The 12,964-nt window shown below is 39.1% G+C and overlaps 1 protein-coding gene across 11 annotated transcripts in view; it reads left to right on the top strand.

Annotated features, from left to right (window-relative positions):
- PARD3 (par-3 family cell polarity regulator) overlaps positions 1-12,964 on the top strand; it is a 675,053-nt gene that overhangs the window by 240,239 nt on the left and 421,850 nt on the right. The gene's annotated exons all lie outside the window — the stretch shown is intronic.

Below are 12,964 nucleotides of genomic sequence, written 5' to 3'. Positions count from 1 at the left end.
TTCTAAGAGACGAGGTATTGCTAGGTTGCTTAGGCTGGTCTTGAATCCTGGGCTAAAACAATTTTCCCACCTTGGCCTCCCAAATTGCTGGGATTATAGGCATGAGCCACCACGCCTGGCCTAATAGAGCCATTTATCAGAATAAAATTACAAAAATGCATAACCTGGATGATCTGAAAAAAGAATGTGTTTTCACTTAGTGCATAGTTTTAGATTTTTCATGACATTGTCATTATTGCACTTGTGTCCTTTTTTCATTATCAAGTCCTACACATATAGCAAACCCATAAACTCTTTAAATTTTAGAATGAGAATTGACAAATACAAGAGTGGGGGACCAAAAATACCCAGAAATTACTTCTAAAAAAATGTGTACTTATTCTTGCATGTTTAAACTTCAATCACCTTCAAAGAACTCTTCATTTGATGCAGTACACCTATCATGATGCTTTTTCTATTGCTCAGAACAGGTTTTTTTGTTTTTCTTGTTTTTGAGTCAGATCTCACTCTGTTTCCCAGGCTGGAGTGCAGTGGCATGCCCACAGCCATCTCAGCATTGACCCTCTGGGCTCCGTCAATCCTTCCGCCTCAGCCTTCCAGGTAGCCAGAACTACAGACGCATGCTACCATGCCGGGCTAATTTTTTGATATATTATAGAGACGAGGTTTCAAGAAGTTGCCCAGGCCGGTCTTGAGCCCGTGGGCTCAGGCAATCCTCTTGCCTTGGCCTCCCAAAGTGCTGGGATTACAGGTGTGAGCCACCATACCCAGCCCAGAACAGTTTTTGAACTTGTCAGTTTTGATACCTGTTAGTGCTTCTGCCATTTTTTGTTTGTTTTACGTCTTCCACATTTGCAAAACATTTCTCTTTGAGTTTTTTTTTGTCTGGGGAAACAAAAAAAGTCACTCAGGGCAAGATCAGGTGAATAGGGAGGGTGGGGCATGGGGGTCATGCATTTTTGGTCAAAAACTGCTGAACACTTAGCATGCTGTGTGCAAGTGTGTAGTCATGGTGGAAGAACCAGTTTGTCACAACTCGGGACGTTTCTTCCATAAATCATGACACAAAACAATGCTAGCTGGTACACTGATGCCAATGGATTTCTAGTACACTCACCTAATAGGGGAAGCTTGTACTACAAAATGTAATTGGTTTTTTTGGGGGGAGGGTCCCCCTTGTGTAAAAATAGCTGCTTTTGACAAGTATTTATACTACTGGTAACTTTTTCTGCCTGGCCATGTTCTGAACAGCAGCTGTTTTGGATTTGAGAAATATTATTGGTATGTGCCATATTCCCTTATAGAACTGTTGAAAAAAAATATTCAGAGTATAGTAAAGTCAGGAACCTCAGGCCAAGAATAACTTTCACAAAATACCTTTTTTTTGGTTAGCTCAAATTCCTTCCTTAGGATTCATAGTTGGCTATGGGTTCTCATATTTGAATTTTTAAAATGAAATAATTTTCTTTTCCTAAAAACCATAGATTTGTCAGTATATTTTGAATTGTTCTGAAATTGTATGTGCAGTAAGATATATTGACTTTGTGATACAGATAAGTAAGGTAGATAATTACATTACATGTCACTAGTTGTCATTAATTATATTACATGTCAGCCTCTGATGCAAACTTTTAAGATTCATCCCTCCCTCCCTTCCTTCCTTTCTATTTTTGAGTCGAGGTCTCACTCCATCACCCAGGCTGGAGTGCAATGGTAAGATCATGGCTCACAGCAGCCTTGACCTCCTGGGCTCAGGCCATCCTTCCACCTCAGCCTCCCAAGTAGATGGGACTATAGGCATGTGCCACCATGTGCGACTAATTTTTTTATTGCTATGTTTCTCAGACTGGTCTTGAACTCCTAGGTTCAAGCCATCTCCTGCCTTTGCCTCCCAAAGTGTCGGGATTGCAGGCATGATTCCGTGCATCTAAAAATCTTTTACTTAAAACCAAAAACCACAAACTCTTTCTTCACTGGCTCATTTTAAATGCTTGTCTCTATATAATGTGAGCAATTTCTTTTCAGCTCCAGGATTATTTTAACTAACAGCCTTTGTACTCTTTCTTCATTTTGATGAGTAGTTACAACATAAGCCTCGTTAAGTGCATTTTTGTTGTTATAGTCACTTCTATTCTCATCGAGTAGGAAAGGTCAGATTATATCACTGTCCTGGGAGTCGTCCTTTTCATCACTTATTGTGTGTCTTTCTGTTGGGTGAGTAACTCTATTTATTAAACTATACAATAATGATTTATGGAGAAAATTGTGGCATTGATAAGTGGGCATTCACTTAAGGAATCTAGATTTTTATGGGTTGTTAAAAAGGTAGCAATCTTGTTTTCTTTTTTGTTGGTATATGTCTATTGTTCTGACTGCTAACAAATGCAACTCTGGTAGAATTCACATCTCAGTGTTTCAGTTCTCCTTTAGAAAATATTGTGAAAGGCCTATAGGCTTACAGTTGTTGTTCTTTTTTTTTTTTTTTTTTTAATTGGGCTTAAAAAAAATTTCTCTGGCTACATATTTAGCGTTCGTTTATGACCCCTGCTTAAACATGTATGGGTAATTCCAGGTATTTAACAGTTATAAATAAAACGGCAAGACATTCTACTTAACGCATGGGTTTTAGAAAATCATAACAATTTTCTATCAGTTAACCTACAAGTCTTTTTATCTTGAATCGATGAAAAATACTACTTTGCCAATAGGATCAATTCAACCAATTTGAGCTTTTATAAGATGTACACAATTAAATTTAGGGTAGAGTATGGTACCTATGTTAAACAGACATGTGGAAGTACAGAGGAATTGAAAAGAAGACGTGCTTTGACATAGAGACTCAAGAACTTAAATGAAGGTGCCTTTAGAGCTTAACTCTGTAAAGAAAAATAGTTTTTCGTTCTAAGAAAGAAGTTGATTACAGGCAGAGGGAATGACAATTGCATGGGTTTGAAGCAGCATGTATTTATGTAATTAATAATCGGTTCAGTGTGATTGGAATAGAGGTAAGTGTGTATGTTTTCGGGGAAGGGGACATTGTGTAACAAAAGCTCAGGCACAGACACTGTCTTTGAAATAGTATAGCTCCCGCCTCTTGCAAATTTAGTAAAATAGAGTGAAAGGGCTGTCAGAAAAAAGATGGGACTCATTTCCAAATTACGTATGAGTTAACACTCTGAGGAAATGAGATAGTAGTAGCAATATGTATTGTATCAATTATTCTAAAGAGCTAAGCAATTATGATAGATTACTATGTGATTCTTACTAAAACAATGAAGTAGAATTTTTAGAACTATGGTTACCAAAACCTTGATAACACCATCCACTCAAATTGATTTTAGAATAGGCAAGTCACAAATAAGTCTCTGAAATAGCAGTGATAGAGTCATCTGGGGTACAGCACTGGGGCATGTGGTGGCTTTCTCAATATTTTTGAGCAGAGCTGCACAGTCCACATGAGAGTGAGTAGGAACTGAGAAATGTTTGCCATCTTCTACAGAGCAGCATGTGTGTCTATGCTTGTTTTATACAGCAAGTAACACTAAAACAGTCTTCATCTTTGAAAAATAGCCCTGGCAAAATAATCATAACAATGATAATATTGTCATACCTTTGCATTTCCTGGTTATTTTGTTTGGTAGTTCTTTTCCGGACATAAACTATATCCTATATGATGTGTTGGGCACTGTGAATACAAAAACAAAGTACAGTCCCTTTTGTCAAGCCCCTTAGTTGGTTGTAGCCTGTTTTTCTTCCTAAAACTCCACACTCAGAGATAAGCACAAATTCTGACAGTAACAATGGTTACTTTGGCAAACGTGGAGAAGAGGAGATCACAGTCTTGTTGCACATAGGATGTTAGACTATATTCAATTGAGTTTCTGGATATTCCACATAACAAAAGCCAAATCAACTTCAGTAGAAAAGAAAAAAAGTGTTGTAAAGGTGCTTACAGAGGTTCTTTATAACCTCAGCTAACAGAGGAAGTTAATGGGAAGGGGAACTAGAAAGACATTAGAAACTCCAAAGTACCTCTGCTCAGTCTCTGGGTTCTGCCTTCTTCTGAATTGTTGCTTTGTTCCTTTTTCCCCCCTAGAATAACTTTCTTTGCCTCTCTGTTTCTCTGTTGCAATTTGTCTGCCTCACATTGTTAAATTGCCCCCCTGATGATTTTAGTCACAGGTGGAGATCTGTCTGCCTGCCAGTCCCACTTCCAGGTTCTCTGGAGAGATAATCTAGTTGGTCCAGCTTAGACCAAGGGTCCAGGCCTGACCTCATCAGTGGTGGCTAGAAGTAGGTGGTACAGGGTGGGGGCAATAATGATGGTCGTGGCCATGGTTGGTGGAGTAGACTCATGTAGCACAACTGTGTCAACTATGGACCTGCACCCTTGGATGAATGGCTGGTAGGTTGGTAGATATGCGGATGCATAGAGATATCTCTCAGAGAATGAGGGATAACACCAAAGCTTGGATAAACTGGTCTTAATGATACATATGATTACACAAGACTCAAACATTCTGAGGGCATAAGAAAGATAAGAAGAATAAAATAATAATGTAAGCTAAGCATACGGGCATGGACGTTACATGATTCATCTTGGTTCAAGGCTTCCTAATAGTTAAAGCAAAATTGAAGTATTCAGTATTCTATGATCCTATAAGAAAGATTCTCACATTCTTCAAGTAGAAAAGTGGCTGGATCATTCCATTGGGATGAAATGGGACCACATACTTCATGTCCTTAAAGCTAACATTCAAATTACTGTTCTTTTTTGTTTGTTTAATAACCTTTATTTTTAAGAACAATTTTAGGTTCACAGCAAAATTGAGCACAGAGGTACAGAACTTTCCTGTAAACCTGCTGCAGTCACACATGCATATCCTCCCTGATTGTCAAAATGCCCACCCAAGTGGTGTATTTATTGTGGTTGCTGAACCTACATTGGTGCACCGTGTTCACCCAGAGACCACAAGTTTATATTAGGGTTCACTCTTGATGTTTTGCATTCTGCAGGTTTAAACAAATTTATAATGACATTATTATAGTATTATACAGTATGATTTCACTGCCTTAAAAATCCTTTGTGTTCTGCCTAGTCACCTCTCCCTCTTTTGAATTATAGTTCTCAAAAGACTGTATTTATCAATTAACTTTAAACCAATTAATAGATTCTCAAATACTGGGTTCTGTGTCATATAAATATCTTACTGTTAGTTTTTTAGATTTGTCTCCGTGGATGAAGAGAATGCCTTTGGCTACTTTCTCACCATGAAGAGTTAGCAGGGTTTTAATAAAAACATATTTGTTCTACCTCTTAATTTTTGTTCCAATTTTAAAGTTTAACAATTTTTTAAAAATGGACCCCAATACTGCCAGATTCTGATTCCTAAGAAACGGTTGTTGAGTTGTTATTGGCCTTAATTGTAACTTGCTGTTTTTTCCTTAAAAAAGCAAAGTCTTGGCCAAGTGTGATGGCTCACGCTGTAATCATAGCACTTGAGGTGGAGGTGAGAGGATTGCCTGAGCCCACGGGTTCGAGACCAGCCTAGGCAACATGACAAAACTTTGTCTCTACAAGAAATCAAAAAATTTGCTGGGCATGGTGGTGCATGCCTGTAGTTCAGCTATTTGGAAGGCTGAGGTGGAAGGATCTCCTGAACCCAGCAGGTCAAGGTATCTGTGAACATTCCACTGCACTCCAGCTTGGGCAAAAGAGTGACTTCGACTCAAAAAAAAAAATCTTAAGAGAAATTTATATCTTCCCCTTTAAATTACTTAAGAATACAACTTGTTTTTAAGCCATGTGCTAGACATTCTAACTTTTCCTATTTTTAAAAAAGGCAATTATTGAAAGTTGGTACAAAGGAAGATCTTAAGTTGCCTTTATTCAGAATCTTTCACCTTCTTAGGACACTGAAACATTTGTCAATACTTCATTACCAACGTGGAATATAAGTGAATGGTGCACAGCGTTTAAAACCTTTTATATTCAATTAGAGGCCCTATTAGCTTTGAAAGCAGTAAATAATAATTGGCATTTACTGAATTTTAAATAGGATCTACATGATACATTTTTGTTTTAAGAGTGCATATAACATTTTGCACGATGCTGTGAAAACTTGATGTTTTGAGAATGCAATTGCCTTTTAGCATTTAACCTAAATTCTCTTCCTGATTTTAATGTGGAATATTTCCTCCCTTTAATTGCTAACATGTTTTTAGAATATTTACACACAATTTTTTAAGGTGCTAATTGGCACTAGAATAGCTGATGGATGGCAAACTGTTGGAATCAACATAAACTTAAAGCACATCTACAATAAATTTTTGTATCCTGGCCTGGAGTTGCTGGCATTTGTGTGTTAACTGCATTACTAGTCTGGCAGTAAAATTCATGAAACAGCAGTAGGCAGTTTTAGTATTTACCTCACCAGAGCCTTGAGATACCAGCCACTAGGTCTGCCTCAGTAGACTCTGAAAGCCTTGCATATTAGGGTGGGGATTTTGGTCTTCTTTTGAGCAAAAACCTTGCTGATTTTTATCTGTTATAGCTCATCTGGACCAGCGGGGTTAAAACAAATAAAAACAAATAACTCTTCTAGAACCCCAACAAGTGATTAACATAACCTTTTGTATCTCAGGCATGTATTTTGTTTCATGCTTCTGTTTTCTTCCTAAGTTTTCTTTTTCTGTATCTTTCTGTCCTTAATATATCCCATGAAACCTCTGGGTGCCAGTGTGTTGACCTCTGGGCAAGTCATCCATTTATTCCCATCCATGTTTCCTTCTTTACTTCTGAGTGTCTTCCCTGAGAATTTGCCATTTATCTGTCCAGTACACCATTTTTACAGTTGTTCCTCCACTTGGTTTTGCAAATTCCATTGTTAAAAGTTGTTCAAAGGCCTTGTTTCCTCTGAAGGCAGCACCTGATTGGGCATCACCACACCCAGGACATTTTCTTGTGTGGCTTCTTGAGTTCTGTGAGCTGGGGAGGAAGCCCCTTTTAACCAGTCCCTTCAGTGGTTCTGACCCAGGAATGGTAGTTGGCACCCACCGCAGTACCCTCTCAATCTAACTGCTTGGAACCTGCCTGCTGGCATTGTTGGATACCATTTCCCATGCCTGGTTGATTGATGATTTGCCTCCATTCTTCTAAGTTCTCACCAGGATATCACGGAGAATGTGCTTAAGTCTTCGTGCAAGCACAGTCATGCCGTGCAGCTGTTTAGTTGTATTAAGTAGCATTGACTGGGCATGATGGCTCATGCCTGTAGTACCAGCACTTTGGGAGGCCAAGTGAGGAAGATTGCTTGAGCCCAGGATTCAGGACCAGCCTGGGCAATATAGTGAGATCTCCTCTCTGCAAAAAAATAAAAAATTAGCTGTGTGTGGTGACACGTGCCTGTATTCCCAGCTACTTGGGAAGCTGAGGTGGAAGATCAAAGCTGTGGTGAACTGTGATCTGTGCCACTGGACTCCAGCCTGGGCAACAGAATGAGACTCCGACTCAAAAATAAGTAAATGAATAAATACATAAGTAGCATCATTTCATGGAGCATTTGTGTATTTGAAGTAGCTGCTTTATCTAGGGGTTTAGTCACTTTAAGGTGGCTTTGACATGAAGTTTGAGAATGTTTTACTGTTGTATTTTCACAAGATTTATTTTGAAATTCTAAATTTTTTTTAGTTCATTTGCTAAAGTTTTTGTAAAACTTAAAACCGTCAAAGGCAATAGTTAAAATATTTCATTCCTGAAAAGTGAACTTTGTTTTAAATGATCATTTGAGTATTTTCTTTTGAGTTAGATTTATATTTTGAAACACTGAATCTGAAATGCTGTTATTGAGTTTTTCAAGAGGCTGCTGCCTAAAACACAGTTTTAGGTATACCTTTCTTTTTCCTCTCAAGTCTTAACCAGTTCTTTCCTGTGGCAGGGTCAAAACAGAAGAGCTTTAGGAGAACAGTAAACCTGTATTGGTACTCTGTTGTTCTATGAGATTTTTTCTCTCTGCAAAATGCATTGACTCATTCTGGCAGCTTCTCCTGTGAGGTCACAGTTCCTCCTGCCTGGGGTGACTCCCATCTCTCTGCCTGGGAGAGCCTCTGGGAAGCGCACTGATTTGGCTTCTCTCCTCACTTGTGGTTGCATCTGGTGTCCATCATGGGCTACCCTTGCATTCTGGCTGAACCAAGCCTGAGCTTAGTTGCTATGGGAACCTTTTCTCCTTTCTTAGTCATTGCTCCTCCTACCTGGATTTTTCTCACTCAGTGTTGGTTCCAGTTAGGAATAGGGTGCAGCAGACATCCCACTTGGGCCAGGTTCTCAGCCCTCTTGATATAGCTCCAGAAGGGCTCAAGCAATTGGAAATGAAGGGGCAGGATGGCGATGAAGTCCTAGGTTCTTTGATACTGAGGCAGATTGCTAGAGTCTGTGATCTGTGCTTCTTTGAATGAATGAATGTACTCAGTGGGTTAAAAAACAACTATTTATGGGTTGTAAGTTTTTAAAATTTTACTTTTTTATTTTTAGAGACAGGGCCTTGCTCTGTTGCCCAGCCTGGCAGGTAGCACTGCGATCATAGTTCACTGCAGCCTCAAACTCCTGGGCTCAAGTGTTCCTCTTGCCTCAGCCTCCCACGTAGCTGGGACAACAGGTGTTCCCCACCATACCCAAATAATTTTCTTTAAATGCTTATATAGAGATGGTATATTGCTAACCTGCCCAGGCTGGTCTCGAACCTCGGGCTTCAAGTGGTCCTCCTGCCTCTGCTTCCCGGAGTGCTGGGATTAGAGGCATGAGATATTGTGCCTAGCATGTTGAGTGTAACTTTTAAGTCATTTCAGTTATTTGGCTGTTCAGTCATTTTGATTCCTTGGGTGGTGCTTTTGTGCTGGTGGCCTTGTCTCTTGCCATTCATCCCACCATGCTTTCTGGAAGAACCAGTCCGGTCAGCCCTGTGCCTCAGGATATGAGCGTTTCCTTCACAGCCCTTGAGACGTGTATGCAAAGTTTTGTGACTTTGAAATTTCATATCCAAGTATTGATATAATCAAGCAGTGGGTCATATATTCATATACGCTTTTCCTTTATAATTTCAGTTGATTCAGGGTCACTTTTTTCATGCATTTTGAAGAAGATAATCAATTCTAGCATATTTCTCTAACTGGGGCTTGGGAGAGCTAGGTAAACATAAGAGAATTCCTCTATTACTTAAGGCATTAAATTGACATGCATAAATAGAACTCTTGTTCATGCTCTAAAGTGAAGGGCATGCGTAATACAACACATTATCTCTTTGATGTTTTAGATTGGGGTTGTACAGATGTGTTGTCTTTAAAAATAATGCATAGGTGAAAAGTGAGTAGATTATTAAAATAATGAAAAACATCTTGTTTTTGAAGTGAAGCCTTTTACTCTCATACTCCTGCTGCTTTGTTTTTAAACTAATAGTTAAAAGAGTATAACAAAGATTTCTTGTTTTTCCTGGGTTGGGAGAAAATCCTAATTATCTCCAGATATGGAGTAACTGTAAATGAGCCCAGAGGAGGAGGACATTTGTTTTTCTTAAGCTTCTGTGAACATGTTTATGTTGCCCTGTAATATTATTTTTACTACATGGTATGGTTTCCCATGTACTAAAGTTGGAGAGTGTGTGGCAGTGATCTGCATGTTCTGCAGGGATGTGCATGGACTATGTCTTCCTTGTTGTGCCTACATGCATGGCACAGGTAGGTGCTCAAGCTGTTTGTTAAAAGAGTCAACTAATGAACCATGGCTCATTTCCTAGAGCTTGTGGGGTTTTCTTTTAACCTAGTGGGCCTGAGTGGAAGATGGCCCAGCAAAGTTCCCACCTCATCATTGGCCATATCTATTAAAGGCAGCATGTGTCTTGTTGGTTGGTGCATACTTTTGTATGAAGGATGGCACCTGCTTGTTGGGCTTTCTGGGCATGGTCCTCCAGTGGAGGTGGAAGTGTGGACGGACTCAGATATTTGTGCTGTCTAATCTTTTCTATCGTGAGCACCTTCTTACAGAGAGGTCAGAGTACCATAGCTCACCTCACTCACAGAAAGAGAGAGTGGAAGAGCATGCCTGATGGAAAGATAGATCCAGTGACTTTACATTTTGCAATATGATTGCAATGAAATTTATTCCTATTCAGGGATAGTAGGATGATAATTTTTTTTTTTTTTTGAGGAGTCTCACTCTGTTGCCCAGGCTGGAGTGCCATGGCATGCCCGCGGTCACCAGCGTCAACCTGCTGGGCTTCTGTGATCCTTCCGCCTGAGTTTTCTGGAACTACATGCGTGCGCGACCATGCCCAGCTAATTTTTTTCTTTCTTTCTTTTTTTCTTTTTGTAGAGACGAAGTCTTGCCAAGTTGCCTGGGTTGGTACCGAACCCGCAGGCTTGGGTAATCCACTTTCCTCGGCCTCCCAAAGTGCTGGGATTACAGGCTGATCCACTGAGCCCGGCCAGGATGATAATTTAAAAAATAATGACAAGCCCTTCTAAATACGACTCTGACCAATCTGTGGGTTCAGTGTGTTTTAGGAGATGTTATGCTTTTTTTTTTTTTTTTCTAAACAGTAACCAATATCAAAAAGCAAAACTGCCTGGGTGGGGTGCGAGAATAGGCTCGCTTTCAACAAAATGCAGAAACCCAACTAAAGCGGCGACCAGAAAACAGATTCCATTAGTATCTTTATTACTTGATGTTGTGGATTCTTGGCAATTTTGTAGGACTTAAGAAAAGAAGATATTCTCATCACTATAAAGTGAAACCAGAGCTAATTCATAAGATAATTTTTATTTTTACATTGGGCTATGAGGTACATTATATCATTGAAGTTCTTAAAGAGAAAAAAATTATTTAGGTTGGGCTTGGTGGCTCATGCCTGTAATCCTAACAAGTTGGGAGACCAAAGCAGGAAAATTGTTTGAGCCTAGGAGTTCGAGATCAGCATAGGCAACATAGTGAGGCCATGTCTCTACAGCATATCTAAACATTAGTCAGGCGTGGTGGTGCGCCCCTGTAGTTCCAACTATTCAGGATGCTAAGGAGGAAGGATTCCCTGAGTCCAGGGGGTTGAGGCTACTGCACTACTGCTGAGTGACAGAGTGAGATTCCCCAACTCAAAAAAAAAAAAGTAGATTTGGTCATCTATTATATAAATAAGACTTTATTGCCAGGTACTGCAAGGTAATAGCAACTATCCAAGTTCTGTTCAGACACATATTCATAATCCCAAACAGAACCCCTAATTCAGAGGATTTCCCATGTGGGAATAATTGCCATTGCAAGCAATTTCCAAGGAACTGAATTTTTAAAATTATCACAATTATTGTATGGGCAAAACATTTTGAAGTTTCTATTGCTTGAGAATATCTGCTAAGTCATACAAAAATGTAACTGCTGAGCTGTGAGTTATCTTGATGGTTACAGTTCAGTGTTTCTACTCTAGCCCGTTCTCCAGAGATGCTTGGATAGGGACTGTGTGATTAGTTGGATCTAAGCAAGGTCTAAGAACGAATATACCTGGATTATTCCTCTCCTAGTACTTGACAGTGGGCTACGTTTGAGAGTGATGAACAGGACTTGGACTTCGGTTGTGATAGAGACCAAAGAAAGGTTGGTAGGAGGTGACTGATGTTTTTGTTCAAAGAATTCGCAAAAGTAAAGCCAGTCAAAGGCTGCCTTGTCAGTGTCTCTTTCTTTAATTCCTGCCATTGGTCTTAGAATCAGAGAAAAGAATGGCACTTTCTATGGAAAAGACTGGAGTGTTGAGGAAAATTGTTTATAAACCACATTCATTGAGTGACCACTGTGTTTAGGGTAAAATTTTAGTGCTATTTGACCGAGGAATTTTATGGTATTTTAGATAATGGGGAAGGTTTTGTAGGAAATGAGATGGATAATTAAAGAGGGAAAGAGATTGCCCATGACCTACAGAAAACTAAGTTTCCAGGATTAATAAATGTTATTGCTTACAAATAAATGATTAAAGCACAGCCTGGCTAACAGATATAACTTTAAAAAAAAAATCAAATAAGACTTCATGCTTCATCAGTAGAAACTGACTTGCCTGTGGTTGTTAACCCCATTGTCTAACTTGTTTGTTACCATCTGGTTAGCTCTTAGAGCCCACAGAAGTCCAACAACATTTATGAAATCATGGGAAACTTTATATATTAAGAAATCATAGTATAGACTATTTTCCAAATAGTTACCAAAACTGAGGGTCAACGTTTTCTGGATAATTAGCCATTTTTAAACATAGACATTGCTGAAATATGTTTTTCCAGCCTGCACAATGCATTTTTTTAATCATCATTGAACAGCAGTATTTTAATTTGAGTCACCACAATATAGGTCAGGTCACGCCATGGAAAGAAGAGGAAAGCTCTCAGAAATCATCTGTCCAATGGGAACTCACCCAAGTGCTTGCTATCCCCTCCCCCACCCTTGATTATCATTTCTTTGCAATATTAAGAGTTAAACATGTGATTTCCTTAGAGAGCTTAAAGGTTGTATGTCTCAATGTAATAAATCTCTTGGCGCATTCTTGGCAATGATGCATATGTTTTATGTGTGCTGTGATTATCACGCGTCATAATTATTTAATACATATGGTGTGTGTAACATTTATAATCTTCCCAGAGGGAAAAATGATGTGGCATAATTCTGGCAGATTATTGATGTTGTTTGTGTTCAAAATGTATTATGAAAAAATGCTATGTATCTGACTTTGGTAACTCCAGTGTTCTATTTTTTAAAGCGTTGTGTGAAAATAATGTAATCACAGTAAGTAATTCTGTTTTTAAATATTTCCTCCTGTAAATTACTCTTAATTGCTAATGTTCACTGACTTGACCTGTGTGTGGGCACAGGCTGACAATGGGAACTTGCCCTAACTTTTTGATGGACTGTTCAGTAATGTCACCCACTCCGTAAGTTTAC

This window comes from Carlito syrichta, unplaced genomic scaffold (genome assembly GCF_000164805.1).
Source record: "Carlito syrichta isolate Samal-C Ts95f unplaced genomic scaffold, Tarsius_syrichta-2.0.1 Scaffold308805, whole genome shotgun sequence".
NCBI lineage: Eukaryota > Metazoa > Chordata > Mammalia > Primates > Tarsiidae > Carlito > Carlito syrichta.
The sequence above is the reverse complement of the archived record's forward strand: the minus strand, read 5'-3'. Positions and strand labels throughout refer to the sequence as shown.